We start from the raw sequence: 19,808 nt of genomic DNA on the forward strand, positions 1-19,808 counted from the left end.
ACCCGAGTGCTTGGGATCTAATGCCGGCCGCGGCGGCTGCATTTCGATTGGGGTGAAATGCAAAAACTACCGTGTACTGTGCGTTCGGTGCAGGTTAAAGGACCCCAGATGGCAAAAATAAATATGGCGTTTCTTACTACGGTGCGGCTCATAATCAAAGCGTGGTTTTGGCACGTCAAACCCCAGACTTGAATTTTGTTAACGTTCTCCGCCACCTTGATCATATTTAACATGGAGGCATGCAATGCCGTTTCCTAACACACAGCCAGGGCACTGGCCCATTATAATGGACGCCGATGGAAATGCAGGATGCGTCCAATCATCGGTTGTAGGAACGTTTGTCTTCTGAAACTGCATATATATATATATATATATATATATATATGCAGGGTGTTTCTGCTAACTTTAGGCCGAGTGTAAACTCTATGACGACGCGACTAAATGCATGTTGCTCCCTTTGGTATGTAGCGTGTCGCGCTATTTGTGTATTTTTGCTTAATTAGCTAATTAGGCAAGCATAATTAACCAACTTCTGAAGCAAGGAAGTTAGGAAAGAAATTCCAGTTAGAAAGTTGCAGAGCTGTTGGCAACACGTCCGAATAAACAGTTTCTGTCTTTCTATCTGTTAAGTATTATTGTTTTTCAGCTTACTGCGGATGCTCGCGAAATAGAAAAAGCACCACGTGACATATGCCCGCCTGCGAGTCGTGATTGCACTGCTCCTAAGCCTTCTGCGCACAAACGAAAACATGCCATTTAACCGGTGTGAACACCCGTCTGCTTATCGCCATCATGAACCGCAGCGAGGGAAGCACGTCGCTGGCGTCAATACCACAGCCAACGCCTTCGTCACTGCCCTGTTGCCTTTTAAGCGGCAACACACTCTGCTCGATGGTATGCTCGTTTGGGAGCGCTGCAAGCACGGCGCGCAAGCGGATATGTCAGGTGATATTTTTTCTATTTCACGGGCATCCGCAGTAAGCTGAAAAACACTAACACTTAATAGATAGAAAGTGAGAAATTGCCTAATAGGACGTTTTGCAAAGTGCTCTAGAGCTTTCTAATTAGAATTTTTCGCCTAACTTTGTTCCTTCAGAATGGCTAATTTTCTTGACTAATTAACTACTTAGGAAAAATACAAGAATAGCGTGACACGTACAAGAGTGAGCAACATGCATTTGGTCGCATCGTCTTATGGTGCATCGGCATATTTTTAAACTCTGAGTAAAGTTAGCTGAAACACGTGTATATACGTCTATGGTTCAAGTAACGTGAAACAACACCCTGTATATATGCAATGGTGATCAAGTGATCAGTAAAGCAACATATATGTGCAAAAGACGCACACATATATATGTGCGTGTGTTTTTCACATGTACTTCGAAACTCAATATTGCTCGTGACTCAATTTTATTCAACAATAAGTTAACAGCATTTAGTCAACGACTTTATTGTTGGAAACTACTCAACAATGGTTCAATAGTCAATACTATTCAACAATATGTCAAGAGAATTTAGTCAACGACTTCATTGTTGAAAATTACTCAATATTGGCTCAATAGTACTCAATACTATTCAACAATATATCAACAGAATTTAGTCAACGACTTTATTGTTGGAAACTACTCAACAATGGCTCAATAATACTCAATACTATTCAACAATATATCAAGAGAATTTAGTCAATGACTTTATTGTTGAAAACTGCTCAACAATGGCTCAATAATACTCAATACTATTCAACAATATACCAACAGAATTTAGTCAACGACTTTTTTGTTGTGAACTGCCCAACAATTTTACTCTTGAATTATTGCCTGTGGTTTCAATAATTGTTGAGGTATTGTTGAAAGGCTATTGAGTCAACAATTCGTCAACAATATGCCAACAACTTTTCAACAGTCATTTTCATAAGGGATACTAATTGGCAAAGCTTTCTTCACCATTTAAGTAACTCATAGGGTGAAAATCTGAGCTTTTAAAGTTTTGCAAATATATTGTGTGAGTCTTACGAGATCTGCACAAAACAAGTCACTGTTCAATATGAATACGCTGCAGGCAAGGCGGAATATGAATGTCTAAGAGCAATTAGAAGACGCGCAGAAGGGGCTTACCGCCGCAGTGGAAAGCTGGATGACTACAAGATGGCACAGAAAGTTCAGTCAAATTCGCGCAAACGCTTACAAAAATTAGGCACGAGAAGGTGGCGAGAATACTGCGCGTCGTTGTCTCCGTTTACCTCAGTTCCCAAAATATGGTCAATTGTCCGATCTTCTAGTGGTCCAGTTACCCAAAGCCATCCCTTCCGAGCCCTTGCCGTAGCTCGAAGCACTCTGGAAACATCTGTTGCTGACGAATTCTGTCAATTTGTATCCAGACCAGAAATTCCGTTTACTTGCGCAATTGAAAAGCAGACCAATGCAGTAATAAACGTACTTCTGCGACTCGCTGGCACAACGTGGGGGGGATCAGTCTCTTCACTACTACAGGTTCATAACGCACTCTTAAAACAAAGAATTGCTTACTCGGCACCTATTATCCATGGTTTATCGCAAACTTCTGAGGAACGTCTTAAACGTTTACTGGCAAGAGGGCTGCGAGTGTGTCTTGGGGTTCCGCAGGCTACCTCGAGTTCTGTAGTAATTACTGAAGCTCGTCACCCACCATTTCCAGTCACACGAACGGTTGAAACATGCCGACATATTTATCGCATCTTAAACCAACACGAGAAGCATCCATTAAACATTGCGCTTACCGAAAGAAACAGAAGCAAAATTAACCATGTTGTTCGAGAACATAAAGCATTATTACCAAGATTTGAAATATGCAAAGTGGATGTTTGTTACCCTCCCTGGACGTTAACATGTCCTCAAATAGAATTATCGGTCGACTGGATTATATCTAAGGGAGACATGTTCATAGTAGCCGCACAACTACTGGCACTCTTCCAAATTTACTTCTTATATCCCCAGTACATCCACATTTATACAGATGGTTCGTGTAACAAAAATTTCTCGACTTCAGCATTCGTCATTCCACATTTAGCGCTAGAGCAAACATTTAAATTATCCCGAGAGACATCTTCCACCGTGGCAGAACTGTTTGCAATTCTGTGTGCTTTGCGTTTCATAACATCAGAAAAAAATTCGCAAAAATGGGTTATATTTAGCGTTTCGCAAGCCACTCTCACATTACTACAGAGCAATAAGAAAAATTCTTTAAACACTTCGCTATTGTATGAGACACTCAATGAACTTACAAAAGCAAGCGCAATGAACCACGTAATTTCATTCCAGTGGATACCTGGGCACTGCAATATTCCTGGTAATACTGCAGCGGACGCAACTGCGAATCGAGCGCACAATAGCGCGGAGACAACCGATCTTCCTCTATTGCGTAGTGAAGTCCGTCCGCTCCTGAGACAGATTTCTTGTCGCCGCGAAACTACCTGGTTTGATCAGCAAACTAAAAACTCGGAGTTATATTTTATAGACCCATGTATAAACTTATCAATGCCCGAAAATCTAAGAGACAACAGAAAATTTGAGACATTGGTACACCACCTGCGTCTTGGTACTGCATTTACAAAACACTTCTTGTACAGGATAAAACGTGTCTCTAGTCCGCAGTGTTCTTGTGGCCATCCAGACGAAGATGTGAATCTTCTTCTCGAGTGCACGAAATACGACCCACAAAGAAGGGCACTTCAAGCAAACTTGTTGATAATAAATAGAAGACCATTCACTCTAAAAAAGATACTTGGCCCATGGCCAACTGCGGGCCTTCAAAAAAGAGCGCTTCTTGCTCTGAAAAAGTTTTTAGTGGACACCAACATTTTGGGAAAATATTAGGTATCAGGTGATCCGAATACGCTAAATGAGTAACACAAGCGTTGTTCGTGGTTCACAATTGGTTTATGTGGTGATCGTAACACTTACGCAATATGTATAATTCTGTTTTGTACTTGCAGTGCATTACATGTGTTGTGTGTTTTGGCTGTACAAAATATCTGACTTTATATATGCGTACGTGGACTGAACTAAGGCACAGTACTTTGCGACCAATGTACTGTTGGACTGTATATTTTTTATTCATCCAGTGTTCTACTGAGTGCCATATTTCGTGTCGCTATTCTCCCTTTTTACTGAAGTTTGTTTCCTTTGTCAAGTGACAAGGAGTAGCCGGTGCCACCATAAAGGCGCCAACCTCTCCTAATATTCACTTCAATAAAAAAAAAGAAACTGGGACGGTCGAAATGGACCGCGGAAACTACTTCCGTTCAAAAAGGGTTCGCAGACTAGACGATCGGAGCCTGTAGACGTGGAGGAAAAGCCCGCAGAAAAGAGGGAGGAGAAACCTAACGGGAAAACCGTACAAAAAGAGAAGAAAAGAAAATTCGAATCTTTTAGGCCGATCGGCTGTTATAAATGCCACAAACTGGGACATATAGCTGTTTACTGCGGGAAGCCTAGCGTATTTTTCTCCTACGTGGAGGAAAAAGACGAGAATATGGAACTTTTAAGCCCATATCTTCACTACCTGCAAGTTAATGGAAAACCATGCCGAGTGCTAAGAGGCAGTGCCACCAAGATGGACATTGTCCATCCGTCTTACGTGACGGTAGATGACTTCACCGGAGAAGTTGCATGGATCAAACAGGTTGTAGAAGAACACAGCGTGTGTCTGCCCATGGCCAAAGTCAAAATGAGTGGACCATTCGGGGAGCTAGTGACTGAAGTGGCTTAAACTGGGAGAGGGCATAGTACAGGCATTGACCCTAGGCCAAGCTCGTAAATTCGATCGCTTTCAGCTGAAAATGCACAAGCTGCTCCAGCGGAAGCAGAAAAGGGGATAACTTCAATACCCGAAATACTGTAAATAAACCCTTATTTCTCGTTCTCGATGAGAAGCAGTCCTTCCCTTCATCAACGTAATCAGCGTGGATAAGTTGGACGACGGCATGGGCCAGCTACCTTCTAATTCATGCCCGACTCCAATCTTGACAACGGATCACGAACGATGGGAGTGAGCCCCCAATCCTGTCAATATATATATATATATATATATATATATATATATATATATATATATATATATATATATATATATATATATATATATACATATATATATATATTGTTACGTTGCAGAAATCACATATAAAGTTGTATGTATAATATTTACAAGAGAGACAACGATGCATAAACAAGATGAGTGTTGAGACCGATTCCACCTCTACTCGTCAAATCATCGTCTTCTCACTGGCGTCACTCTTGGTTGCGCCGCAACACAACCCCCGCATGTAAAGGCGCCGGCTAGGCGCCAACTATAAGGGAGGTGATCCTGCGGCCAAGGAAGGCTTCAGCCGGGGCACATGCACAACGTTCGTGGGGCCACGCGAGTTCAGCAGAGCTATCTCGTAGTTCGCATCGCCTAGCTGACGCAATATCGTGTAGGGCCAATAACGTGCGCTGCAGCGACATCTCATATATATATATATATATATATATATATATATATAGAGAGAGAGAGAGAGATATATATATATTAGCGGTAACTTAGGCCGGTGCACTTAAAGAACTGCGTGTGCGCGTGAATAGCTTTTCGTGCCAGAGATGGATGTGGCCGCGGCTCACGCATCTTTGACTGAGAAGTGTTTGTATACAGGATACGTCACTCCGCTTCTCCTAATTACTGCCATGGCCCTAAAATTTAGAGCATTTATAGGGTCCATTACCCTATATTGTTCTTCTGAAAGAACAATATAGAATAAACGACGAAGATCAGCCGAGCGCCCGTCCACTATCCCCGAGAACCTGCGCCGTGGTTGTAAAGTCAGTCACAATAAACGGTTGACATTATTCAAAACCAGTTAGTGGACATAGGGTTACGTAAGTCTCTCTGATAAGTAGTGATGTTGTATCACCACGTACGCTGTGGCGCCCTTTATGTTTTGTACTTTGGACCAAACTGCGTCATTCATGTTATTACGTGGTGTTCTTCAACGAAGGTTAAATAATTAATAGCATCCCGCATTTGTATAGCGGCGTAGACACCAGTTAGATGTTGATTCAACTTATTGCCAATGACAGGCTTACTATATTTTATTATTGTGTCCATTAACATTGAAAAATTTTGTTGTAGAGGAAAGAGAAATCAAACATACAAAGTATCTTCTAGTCCAATCGCTTTACATAAACCCGATTTAAAACTACACAAAATCACTCCTCGAAAGCACCTTGGCGAGAGTTCGCTTCGGCCGCTGTGGAGCCGCTGTCTGAAAGTTCTTACGAGGCATTCTTTGAGCAGTTGTGGCTCCTCTCTAACAATTAAGGAGTGCTGTCAGAAGAGGCCAAAGTGTTCAATACTATTTGGGAGCGAAAGGCGCCAGACAAACAAAGTGTCATCACGGTACGAGTTGTGTTGGTTCTTTGCCGTTGTCCTCGATACGGCGCACGCAAGCAGTCACTCACGACCGCGCTGGCCCGTCTTGCCGACTGGCCGCTTTCGAAGCACAGTCCTGAAACGTCGGCCTACAAGTTCGTCAAGGCAATCTTGAAGTTCTTGCGTTCGAGGGGCCTATGGGAGAGACTGTAGTTGTCACGGACGTCCCCAACCACATCGATCTTTTTTCGTGCCCTTCCTTTATCTCTCCTCTATTACTTCCGTCTTTCACTTCTCCTTTCCCTTCCCCCGGTGCAAGAAAGCAAACCATGATCTCTTCCTGTTAACCTCGCTCACCATAATCCCACATAATGCTTTATGCTTTAAAGCAACGTCGCTTCAATGCCATCAAAATATTGCAATGGAGACATTCATAGTGTTACGTGTGGAAAGACACAGACGAGAGATGCTATTTACACGCTATTTACACTGGAGCCAGGCAGCCAGGCTGACACTCGCTCGTGCCGAGGGCACCGACCAACTTCTTCGTCGTTCTTGCGGCTGCTCGTCTCTCGCGGAATCGTATCGTAATATTACCCCCCGGCGGCAAAAGCACCGTCACGGTGCTGTTAAATATCCAAGAGGCATGGAGAGTTGTAGGGTTTGAGTCGGGCAACGTGGACAATGTCACTGGTTGTCACAGCGGAGGACGTCGTGGGCGTGGCTAGAACGATTTCATAGGTGACATCGGTCACGTGCCGTACACATGCCGATGACGTTAAAGAACCCCAGGCGGTCGAAATTTCCGGAGTCCTCCACTACGGCGTGCCTCATAATCAGAAAGTGGTTTTGGCACGTAAAACCCCATATATTATTATTATTACACATGCCGATGATAGGCACAGTACCGCCATCCGCAACGCGGACGACGCGTGCCGACGCTGGGGTGAGGAGCTTGTTCAGTCGTCGTCGGAAGGCAGCACTCATAATAGAAAGATGTGCTCCTGTATCGATGAGTGCCGTGACAGAATAGCCGTCAACGTCAACGTCAAGAAGGTTTCGGTTAGTAGGTAACGTGAGCAGAGGATTTGAGGGCAGGGTCGACAACGCAGCTTCACCTCCAGAAGCTGCAGTGCCTAGTTTTCCGGCTGGGTGCGGGAGGCAATAGGCGGCGAAGAAAAGCGGCGGGGTTGGGGCGAACGAGACTGGTGGCGTCGAGGTGAGGGCGAGCGGCTGTAGCGAAGGTTCGGAGCAGGGACATCAGCAGTAGTAGGTTCATGGCGGGTGGCATAGGGTACAGAAGGTCCAAAGGTGCGGGAATAAGTGGGGGCGTAAGTCCGAGGAGGTGGTGGCCATCGGTTGCGGCAGTGACGGGCGACGTGGCCGATGCGACAGCAGTGGAAGCAGATCGGCCTGTCATCAGGTGTACGCCATTCGGACGGGTTGCGGCGAGATGTGGCAGAAAAGGACTGCCGGGGACGAGGAGGGCCGCTAGATAACTGGGGAACGCTGAGTGGAGACGTGGAACACACGGTGTTCAGACCCATGTTTTCAAATTCCTGTCTGACGACAGCCTGAATCATCGCAATGGTGGTTGCTGGCGGATCAGGATGCGGCGTGGAGAAGCCTGGCAAAGAGGCGGCCTCGAGTTCGCGGCGAACAATGCGGGTGACGTCGTCACAGGTGGTGGTCTGACGTGGGTGACCCTCACATGTCGGCGTAGCAGCAGTGTTGGGGAGGCGCGCAATGTGGTTTGAGATACGGCGGCTCTTAGCCTGTTCAAGGCGACGGCATTCTTTTATAATGGCATCGATAGTCGACACGTTGCCGAAAACAAGCAAATTGAAAGCGTCGTCGGCAATGCCTTTTAGCACATGTGCCACTTTATCTCCTTCGGACATATGATCGTCAGCTTTACGGCATAGAGCCAAGACGTCGAGGATGTAGGAAACGTATGGCTCTGTAGGTGACTGAACACGAGAGGCAAGAGCCTTTCTCGCGGCAGCCTTGCGCGCAATGGGGTCGCCGAACAGTTCCCGCAGTTTTTCTTTGAAACTGTCCCAACTGGTTATTTCGTCATCATGTGTTTGGTGCCACACGCGTGGGGTGCCGCCGAGATAAAAGATGACATTGGCGAGCATAATCGTTGGGTCCCACCTGTTATTAGCGCTGGCATGTTCATAGAGTTTGATCCAGTCGTCGACATCCTGTCCCTCCAGGCTAGAGAACACACCTGGGTCACGATGTGGGGCAACCGTGACGACTGGAGCAGTCGGACAAGCCGAAGCCGTTGCGGAGGCGGGTTCGTCACCGGGAGGCATGGTGACAAGCTCGGTGTGCCGACCACTTCGGAGTTCCGTGGTGAGGACGGGGATCACTGACCTCCACCAGAAATGTTACGTGTGGAAAGACACAGACGAGAGATGCTATTTACACGCTATTTACACTGGAGCCAGGCAGCCAGGCTGACACTCGCTCGTGCCGAGGGCACCGACCAACTTCTTCGTCGTTCTTGCGGCCGCTCGTCTCTCGCGGAATCGTATCGTAATAATAGGAAGGTCCCCAGTGTCATTAAAAAACCTGCTGGATGATGACAACAGCGATGGCACGATGAGTTACATGTTGTGTATCACGAATCGAGTTCTTGGAGTGGATAGATTGACAAAGCTCACTTTCTTTCATTTTTATGAACTAGATGTAGCCTTAACAGTAATCGCTGTAACAACAAAATTTTGAATTTTTTACATAGCAAGAAACTATAGGGAAGGTTTATGAAATGTACCAGAATGACGTTATATAGTTCCGGTTTCGATCTCTCCGTATCAGGGGGAATTCGTATTCAACTGAGAAGCTTTATTCCCGCAAAACTCTTCCTTATTGAGTTTTCTTTGCAGCTTCTTGCTGCAGTCGGATGGATGACATTTTTTTAACTTCTGTAGATCAATACGCAAAACATTCGACGCAGAGTATCTATACTCCTAATATACTAACGATCAATATCAAAACATCGATGTAACCCAGGCGACGTTCTCTCATTTCGACATTTACAGAACCGGCGCCGCCGGCTTCTCCTCGGTGAAATATGCAAAGCTCAATCCGCGCCCACCGTCTGTCCAACAAGTCAGGCCGAGACCGGGGCGAGCAGGTGGCCGGCGCTGCCGATTCCGGCGCTTCTGCAGTCGGGGCGTGGTTCCTGCCGAAGAGTGATTGCGGATTTCATTAGCGAAACCTCGTTAATCAGGCTTAGGCCGGCAGCGGCGTGCGAGTTCACGGGCACATCGCAACTTTTCGACGGCAGGCGGCGCTCCGGGAGCGCGGTGCGTGTTCATCCCGTCTCGGCGGCTGCAATTTTTTTAAAGCGTCGTCCTGACTCTCCGTGGGCTCTAACCAGCCACGCTAGCGCGGTTACAGGGAGTGCTTCGTCGGCAAACAGCATCAATGGAGAGACAGAAGTGAAATGCAACGCTAAGGAGAGCACTTTCGCGGAAAGCCCGCCGCGGTGGCGCGGTGGCTGTAGCGTTCTGTCTGTGAGCACGAGGTCACGGGTTCAAGCACGAGTTCACGGGTTGGCTTGCACCAGCTGTCACTTGTGCCTGGGGTTCACCATATGAAGACAACGTCCAGTGTACGAAATAATCAGCTTCCACTTTGATACGGGCGCTCTCCTAGTGCTTTGCAGCTGCCCTGGGACAAATACAATTCGCGGACACGTACTTATAGGAATGGGAAGTTAATAAGTCATAAACCTCAAGGCTATGAAGGACGGCTCATGGAAAACACACTTCAAAAGTCGATGTTGCAGTATCTGCATGAAACGAGCCACTGTTATTACAGGTAATTTTATTCCTACGCTATCAGACGGGGCGAACCAGGTGAATAAATAATTGGTGCTCAAGGGACAAACTGGCAATCAGGCATGGAGGTTTTTTTTTTCAAATATTTATATACCCCATACTCCAGCGGGTGCTCTCCGCAACGACGTATTCGCCACGTGACCACCACGCGATCAGCGCGCGGATCAATCTTCTCAGGTCTATTCCCACCAAGCCACCACTGTAAGCTCCCTTCGCTTTCCGCAGCAAGGACACTTTGTCGCTGTGAAAAAGGGCAGCAGTTTGCATAGCTCTTTACGAGGAAGGGAAGCTAACGGTAGGCAAATTCGCGAGAGAGATAGGTTACCCTAGATGAACACGCGAGGAGCCTGAGCTGTATTACTCTTCCAAAGTATGGTCCGCATTAGATATGATAAAACCCCTCGTTCAATAGCTGAAATATGGACTAAGTAGCTGGCAGACAACCGTCTTGTAGGCGTTCAGCAGTCTTCGGGGAACAGGCAAGACATATACTTGTCGAGTAAGAATCATGTTTCTTAGTTTTGGGACTTCACTTTTACAACAGAACTTAGTATCTTTATTTTCTCTACACCTCAAGCATTTTCTACAGCTGCAGTATTGTGAAGTGGTGGAAGTCACTGTCAGATAAGTACATGGTTATTATAATTTCCAAGGCCTCGTACGCGTTAACTAATACGCAAAGCCGCATCTACAAAGCCAAGCTCAGCTTGCTCAGAAGCGTACAATGGAGCTGGGCTCCTCGCATTTCATAACAATCTCGTGCAAATTCACCATCCCCGCACTCGTAAGAAGCGTCGCTGACACACGTGCGCAATACGTTTACATCACACGTGCCTTGCTCTGGAAATATTTCATTCGCGTTCTGGCGCGTAAAAAAGGAAACTCGCAATTTTTGAAAACGAAGAACAGATGCGGCATATTCATAGCGCGTAATAACACCGACTCGATTTCCCCTGACCTCAGTGACACAACCAGAACCAAGTTCAACGTTCCCGAAGACTCGGCGAACATATTACGCTCGCAACTCCGCGCAACAGCCGCCGAAACATTCGCAATCGCGTTCTTCTTTTTTGCATCTTTCTTCTCTCAATATTTTCCTAAAGTGCGCCGAAAACTGAAGAGCATGAACGTTAGCTTGCTCTAAGACAGGCATAAGAATGCAAGAAGCGACGGCTGGGTGGCGAACACGCAGATAAATCAAGCAAAAGGAAAAACGAGCGATCGCGCGCGCGTTCTATGCAAGTAAAGCCGAAGGCTCCTTCCTTTGCCAAAGACGCGCTGCGCCTGCCATTCAAATTTATGCGCATCTAAAACATTCGCTCGCCATGCGAGCTGCGATCGTCTGGCTTGTTCTCAGTAGTGCTCCCCGCTAGGCTAGTTTCCTTTCGGGTGGCTGCGAGGCAATTCGAGCCGAACGAATTCGTCATGCCATTGTTATGCATTCACCCCACCCCCCTCCCCGGAGAGCAAATATATATTAAAATTAAAAAAAAAACGAATGACGATCTAATCTGAGTTCTGCCACGCTCGCGCGCCTCCTTTGCTTACCTAGACTAGCCTGTCCGAGCCGTGCCAAATGAGTATGGTTTGTTTCCGCTCATCGGCAATCGTTGACTTACATTGTCATTGCGAATGTTGCACGTATTACGTACGGTCCACAGTCAGGCGGAATTCAGGATACGCGCTGGGTGCCAGATATCGCTTAGAAACGCTCAGATGCCCCAAATCAACAATAAAAGTACAAATAGGGTGAGTTTGAAACAACTGACATTGGAAGACCAGTATAACACTTAGAAAGAAAAAAATCTGTGTCGTTTAAACATAGCAGAAAGGCAAGTCTACAGCGGTTCACATCAAATAAAGACAAGGTCTTCTTGGGCGCATTAGGGTGCCATGTGGTTTGTTGTTTAGACTGCGCTACCTTCGGGATGGACTCACGTTATTTAGACTGCACCATTTTCGTAATCGGGACATGTTCTTTTTTTTTTAGTAAATCAATGTTTCCGGTTCTGGTTCTAGGCAGGCGCCGTTTGAATGAGCGCATGCGCGTTTCATTTCAGCCTTTTCCCGCTAAATAGAAGTTGTTAGTACTTCTAGAAAACTGCTAGCTTTGTGCGCGTTTTTGGTTCCAAGCTTCATTTTACATTATTTTGGCTTCTAGCGCGAAGTGAAACACGGACACAGAAAGGAGCACACAGGACGAGCGCTAACTCTCAACTAAAACTCTCAACTGCTCCTTTCTGTGTCCGTGTTTCACTTCGCGCTAGAAGCCAAAATAATGTTACCGTACCAACTCGCCCAACTGTCTATCCTTTTGCACTTCATTTTACACCTTTTTGATTGTCCTTCGTGCGCTAGAAGGCCTCAAACTATCTAATTTGACGAGACGAAAGTGGCCAGATACCCATATCACACGAATCCAAAATCGATATGAAGTCTCCGATGAGGACTTTGTCTTCGAAAATGGGAAACACAGCAACGGTACTCTCGATGTGGTCTATGCAGTTAAACGCCTTTGCAACGAACGCCTTGTACAACAAAATAGCCTCTATAATAAAGGATTGACTATGTCCCGGCCGAATTTCTTTCTTTCATATGCATTGTGAACGCCTTTACAACCAAGACCACTACAATTAATTTCCTGTGCAACGAAGCAACTGACTCAGCCCGACGGCTGGCTTGTTGCTTTACAACGAACGTCATGCAGCGGTGCCACCGCTGACCTCCGCAAACACCACTGAGCTGCTCTCTCCGCTAACTTCAAAGGCAGCGCTAGCGACGCACTTGACGAACGTGCCGATGCCAGCAAGTGTTGTAGTCCTGCTACACTGCTCCATGAATCGTTCAGCTCGCACGCTCCTTGCAATACAGCACTGGCGGATGCAATACCTTGCGAGTACGTCACAGTTGATGACGACGTGAGGATGTAATCGTACCTGTCGATCGACTACGTTTTCGAATCCATCTAGGGCGGAAATGACGTGAATGTCAAGGAAGGCAACAGTAATGAAGAGCTTGTAAACGAACGAAGAATTTTGATGGCAAAGGACGCGATAGCGGCATTGGACGACCTGCAGCGTTACCTTACGTTGCTCCCACGTTTCGCCGCAGAGTTTGCCGTGAACCTATAGGCGCAGTAGGGTCGGTGGCAGTCGCAGATTCCGTCAGAAGAAATGTACACAAAAATACTCCTCTGCTATACCGATCTATCTCCTATTTGATTATTTTTCGGAGCTCAGATGGTCACGCGCTTGTTCTTTTTTTTTTTTTTTTTTTTTTTTACGCATGAGACAGCGAGGCCTCTTTAGAGCACTTAGTCTTCTAGATATATGAAGGAATAGACCAGGAGAGTCATAGAAGCATCGATGAAAGGTGAGACACCGATGCTTTCCTAAAAGCAACCCGTCCACATTGTTGCGCAGATGAGGAAAGCAAAGAAAAAAAAGGAAAGCCAGAGGTTTGGAACAACCCAGCGGAGTCAGGATACAAGCAAAGGTGCGAGGCGAGAGAGACAGCAAAGGACATCTGAGGGCCTGTTTGAAAAGGAAATGGCGTAAATACTCAGCAAGCGTGGTTTTGTCTTGTAAAGACACAAAAGCACAGGCAGAAGGCCTGGCTCTCTGGACGCCCCATGGCCGTTTCTGCCTTTTATTTTGGAAAACGAGTTCTTCCTTTAAATTTCTTTTTAATTTCTTGGGTTCATGTTAAATATAGGTTCCCTCTTATTCAGCGTGCCTAGCCTGCTCAAATGTGAGTGGTACAGCACGCAATGTTTACATCAAACTGACCTATCTAACGAAGAATTTTGGTGGTTCCAAGTCACATGGTTATAAGGGCGTTAGACTGTATACACAACCTGTCTTCTCTTTTGACGCTGAATCATTACGAATGATGTAATGCCCTTTGCCCAAGCTGCAAAACGAATCGGTCACATGCACCCACTCGAGCGGGTTAAGCATTATTGAAGCATGGATGATATTTCTTTTATTACCGCGATAGCAATTATACGGAGACTCCAGGAGCATTTCTGACGTCGCCGTGGTCTGTATAAAGTCTAAGAGTGTTCCATCGCCGCCGCGTGTCGTATGCTGTATGTGCGAGTGCAAGCGTGCGAGGGTAAGCCGACGATGGCGGCTCAATCTTGCGCCCACGAGCGGGGAAAGCGGGGAGGAAGCGCGCCGTCTTTCGTCGCACTCATGGCACCGGAAGAAGGAAGGGTGGGCGGAGGGGCGTTTTACTCCGGCGGCCGCTGTGCATGGCGCCTCAGCGCGGGCCCTATCTTGAAAGCGATCTACGATGACTACAGAGTCTAGGTGCGACGAGGGCTGGTAGCGTCGTGTGCGCTGTGTTCGCGCCGCTTAGTTAGCGTTGAAGCGATCGGCAGCACGAAGGTCAAATCTTTGGTTGTTGCTACCGCGCTTCGTCACTCCAGCGCTTTCACAGCGAGTTTCCGCAGTCATCGAGTGGAATGTGTTCATATTTGCTTGTTCGCGCGTGACACCATGCTTGTTAATTTAGTTAGCCAGCCAATGTTCGCAAATTTATACGGCCGATCAAGCCACTATCCTAACTTCTAATAGCTGTCCACTAATTTGTTATCGTAATGAATGCTTAACCTTTCGGGCGACACTGCGACTTGTTTTTACCAGAAAAAGAGGTAAATGAGATAGAAAGGCAGGGGGTAAACCGGGAAAGAAACATCTGCTTGCCACCCTACACTGCGAAAGAGTAAGGGCAAGGAAATAGAAGAGGGAAGGAATATCGGATGCACGAAAAGATTGTAAACAAACAAAAGAAAAAAACTAGGGGATGTTCTGATACCCCCACACTCACTCCCACACCTAAGTAGGTTGGTCGAGCGTAGGCACTTCAATAGCGCCTTGAACACTCTCTACTGTGACAATTGTATCGGCTGGCCCTCTATGAACGCATGCCACGCGCAGCTGACCAATAATAATATCCATACATAGACAGGTCTGCTTAGAGAAAATTGAGGCAGAACTCATCCTTTGGGAATTGTTATTGTAGTTAATGCGAGTAGCATTCGAGTGGTGGCGCACACGTAATTTTGTGGCGAGAGATTCAATATCGAGATGCTTGGTGGAGGGATGATGTATGAGAGCACGTGTTAGCACGTGTTCAGGAATCCCATTTGATAGCGTATCGCCATTGTTTTCTTATCACGTGATCCACTTTAACGGTAAATAGAAATAATTCAAAGAGCCACCGCGGAAACACATTATGTACGCGCCATGTACTGCAGCCGGGCTCCTTTCGTGCGCTTGCCCCTAGACACGCTGCGCAATCTAGCGGCGCGCGCGCGACGTCCGCCTCCTTCTACGTGACCTCAGAGATTGTACCGGTGCCGCGCTGGCGCGTGCTAACGCTGAGAATGAACCTTACGTTGCCCAGCCCAAGATGGCGGCCGACACAAAAATATCTTTTTTTACACTCGGAAGTGTCAGCTTTCTGATATGCCTGGAACTATATAGCAATACTTCATAAAAGGCAAAGCTGCAATGTTGTTTTGACATGAGCTTCAAAGGGTTTTTAGGAAAGACTTTATTTTGGATCAGCATACCATCCGATACTTTAGTGGGCGCCTACCTATCTCCGTCAAGTCCATTTGGTCACAAGAGACTACGATACATCCTATCCTCAACTTCCGATTCCTGGGTCATCATTGGAGATTTCAACGCCCATCATACACTATGGGGAAGTTTAAATGTCAACGCGAGAGGCATAGCTCTGGTATATTTCGCCTCCAGTAATGAACTTTGGCTGCTGAATGATGGAAGCCCTACGTTTCTACGTGGCCCAACATACAGCACCTGTCTTGACTTGGCTTTTGTCTCACGAAGCCTTGTCAGACGTGTTTGGTCGTTTGCGAACATAGAGACGCACGGAAGTGACTATATCCCCACGTACGTCAAGATCAGAGGATTGTCCCCTTCCAAAATACGAGATACGAGTCGACTGGTCTAAATTTCTGTTAGTGATGGAAGAACAGTGCGACGCCAATCCATCTTTGGACTTGGAAGAGGCAATCAAGAGCGCGGTGCAAGACACTATGCGCACTCTCACATGCTCTTTGAAACTGACAGAATTTGACGTGCAACTAGAACGCCTTCGAGCAATCCGACGACGTGCTGAACGAAGATACCGACGTACGAAGACAGTGGACGACTTCCGGACCGCCAGACGCACGCAAAAGAAGATCCAGCGCCGGTTAGACAAGCTCGAATCCCAACGTTGGACTGCATTCTCTGAGTTGCTAGATCCACGCAAGCCTTTGTCACAACTATGGAGAACGGTGCGCGGTCTCCGGATACTCCCTGTACAGCGGTTCCCATTCAAGGCTCTTGCCCTCTCTCAAAAGAGACCGGAGATTGACGTGGCGAAGGATTTCTGCGCCAGATTATCCGGCCAACTCACAGCTCCCAACATTCCAACGCCTTCGAGTAGTTGTCCGCCACCACGTGATCACAGCATGGGTTTACCATTCTCAATCCACGAACTTAAGGCAGCACTAGCTTTGTGTAGCCGTGCATCAGCGCCAGGACCTGATGGAATTGCCTACCGAGCTCTGTGTCATCTGGGTGAGCGAGCGAGAGGTGCTCTCCTTGAGCTGTACAATGAATTTTGGATAGATGGTGCGCTACCAACAAGCTGGAAGACATGTCGCCTTGTTCCACTGCTGAAGCCTGGCAAGTGGCCGTTGGAACTCTCGTCATATCGCCCGATCGCTTTGGCGAGCTGTGTGGGCAAAGTAATGGAGATGATGGTCCTAGGACGCCTGGAGTGGTACTTGGAGTACCACAACACCTACCCGGATGCCATGGCGGGCTTTCGATTTGATCAATCATTGATCGATAAAGTCGTCGACCTGGTCACTTACATTCAGCATCAGAAATGTCGTAAGCGTCTCTGCGCTTCTTTGTTCCTCGACGTCAAAGGGGCGTATGACAACGTTACGCATGAAGCCATCTTTTCTGCTCTCGCAGACGTAGGAGTGGGTGGTCGGATGTTTCAATGGATACAGAGCTATCTCTCCACGCGATCCTTTTTTGTGAGCACCAAGGAAGGCCATACTTCACTACATTATAGCTGCCGCGGCGTCCCGCAGGGCGATGTACTTAGCCCTGTGTTATTTAATCTAACTCTAATTACTCTCCTTGAGCATGTGCCAAGTACAGTCAGGTTATCAATGTACACGGATGACATCTGCATATGGACGTCTGCAGTAACACGCCTACAGTTGCGAGCGAGAATTCAGAGAGCCGCCACCCAAACTGCTATCTACCTCCGTAATCGAGGCCTGCAAATTTCCCCGAGAAATGCGCACTAGTGCCATTTACGCGCAAACCCATGACAAACTACAGCGTAATGATAAATGGCCAAATAATACCACGTGTTTGATCGCACAAGTTTCCAGGCGTCATAATCGACAGGGACTTTTCATTGAGCCCTCACGTATCATATGTGAAAAAACGGTTGATAGGCATCTGCCACCTGTTCAAGTTTTTCACTGGCAAGACTTGGGGAATGTCGACAAGTGCCATGTTACAACTGTACAGGGTGCTTTTTCTAGGCTTTCTGCGATACAGCTCGCCAGCAATAACCAACACAGGTAAAACGAATTAACGCACAATACAAAGTGTTCAGGCTCAAGCGCTCCGGATCTGTCTAGGACTGCCTCGGAGTGCATCAACAGCGGCTACGATAGCAATCGCTAGAGACCACCTTGTCAAGACCCACATTGAAATTGAAGTGCACAGGACCCATATAAGGCATCTAACCAGGACTCCTCGTCACCACTTAGCCTCTCTACCAGCGGACAGACCTCTAACATCTTTCAGCCAAACGATTACCGCACATGATGAATCAATGCCATCTTGTTTCACTCCGGCTGCGAGACCTTCGATTCCTCCATGGTGCCTCACTCAGCCAAAAATCAACCTCACAATACCTGGCATCACGAAAAAAGCTGATCTATCATCACCATAGCATAACATAACACTCTTGAAGAGATTTCAGAAGCCCAGGAGCGCGCACAGCTAACTCGCCTCACAACGAAGGCAGGGAGATCCATCTTGCAGGAACTCGGATATCACCGCAATAGAGTAGCGGAGGAGTTCTCTGGCGTTCCTACGTCGATTCGTGAACATTACGGTCGCGCCAATACCTAGGAACAGTCACCCCGATCATATTCGCGGTAGAAGGAGGGCAAGGGCGGCCAACCTCCTTAGGCAAATTCACAGTGATCAGCGACAGGTCAGCTTTGTGGAGGCCGCTTCTTGTAAGGGACGTCGGGCGTTCACAATCGTCTCTGTTGATGGTCGGCAAGGAATCACCAATGCTGCCTCGGTTCGGACGAGGGATTCCGAAATAGCTGAACAAATGGCTCTTGCACTAGCCCTGCTGGATAGCTAACGGGAGGTCATCTATAGTGATTCAAGATCTGCAGTCAGGGCATTTGAAAAAGGCACCGTTTCCAGACAGGCCCTCAGACTTATTGGGGGCAAGGCAATCACGCACCACTTCATTTATTGGTTTTGCACATCAGGGTCAGATAAAGGGTGCTCCTCCCAACCTCAACGAGTCGGCTCACGGGCGTGCGCGTGAACTTGCCCACCACGCTACCCTCGACCAATCGGAAGCCGACTCCCCAAAGAACAGGGACGCGCCCTCCACCTACAACGAGATTACTAAACACTACTATCTCAGCCATAGAACCTACTTTGTTCCTCATCCGCGCTTCAATATAGCTCAAGCATTAACGCTCCGTCTACTACAAACGAATACCTATCCCAATCCGTCGCTATTACATAAAATCTATCCGGATACTTACACCAATGCTACCTGCCACGATTGTGGAGAAATAGCCACGTTAGACCACATGATCTGGCGGTGTGCCCGGTCATGCTCTATCATCGATAACAGCTCGGCCAGATGGGAGGCAGTTCTCCGCAGCCCTCTTCTGGCTGGCCAACTCTGGGCTGTCCAGCAGGCCCACGATGCGGCCGAGAGGCTCGGCCTTGTTAAGAACGGCCCGCTGAGATGCAAGTTTTGCCAGCCGGTTGCGACAGCGGCGGCAACCTTTGCTTGGAACGCCACCTTTACGCTCTAGCCTCGTCGCCATTGTGACTAAACGCGCTCGGCGGACCAACTATTGTTACTGAGTCCGCCACCGCCAACCTGGTCTGCCGCGAGCGGGGGAGTGCCCGCGGGAACGTCTACTGAGGCCTCTTCCACGCGCCGTTCGAGACGCAAGAAAATGGGCTACCGGCCGCGCTGCGGGGGTCAGCTCGGGGAATAAAAGGCACCTTTCCTGACACAAGCCCCGAGTTCTACGAAGTCCGGCTGACCTCGTTTGGGGACCGTGAACCTCGCGCAAGGAAGTGTGTGTGTGAATGTGTGTGTGTAAACCGTCCCGCAGAGAGGCGACTTGTTTACAATGACTGGACGGCCGTTTCCGTCACCTGGGTATCGGGGGAGGACCGAGTGTTTATAAACCGCTGTTGTGCGGATGCTCAGTACACTCTCTCAAGATGTCATGTTAGACTGAAG

General features: G+C 47.5%; 1 protein-coding gene across 1 annotated transcript in view; it reads right to left on the reverse strand.

The window, feature by feature from the left end:
* Nucleotides 1-19,808, reverse strand: part of LOC126542191 (cyclic nucleotide-gated channel alpha-3) — a 382,044-nt gene that overhangs the window by 167,039 nt on the left and 195,197 nt on the right. The gene's annotated exons all lie outside the window — the stretch shown is intronic.

The sequence above is a fragment of the Dermacentor andersoni genome, chromosome 2 (genome assembly GCF_023375885.2).
Source record: "Dermacentor andersoni chromosome 2, qqDerAnde1_hic_scaffold, whole genome shotgun sequence".
Lineage (NCBI taxonomy): Eukaryota > Metazoa > Arthropoda > Arachnida > Ixodida > Ixodidae > Dermacentor > Dermacentor andersoni.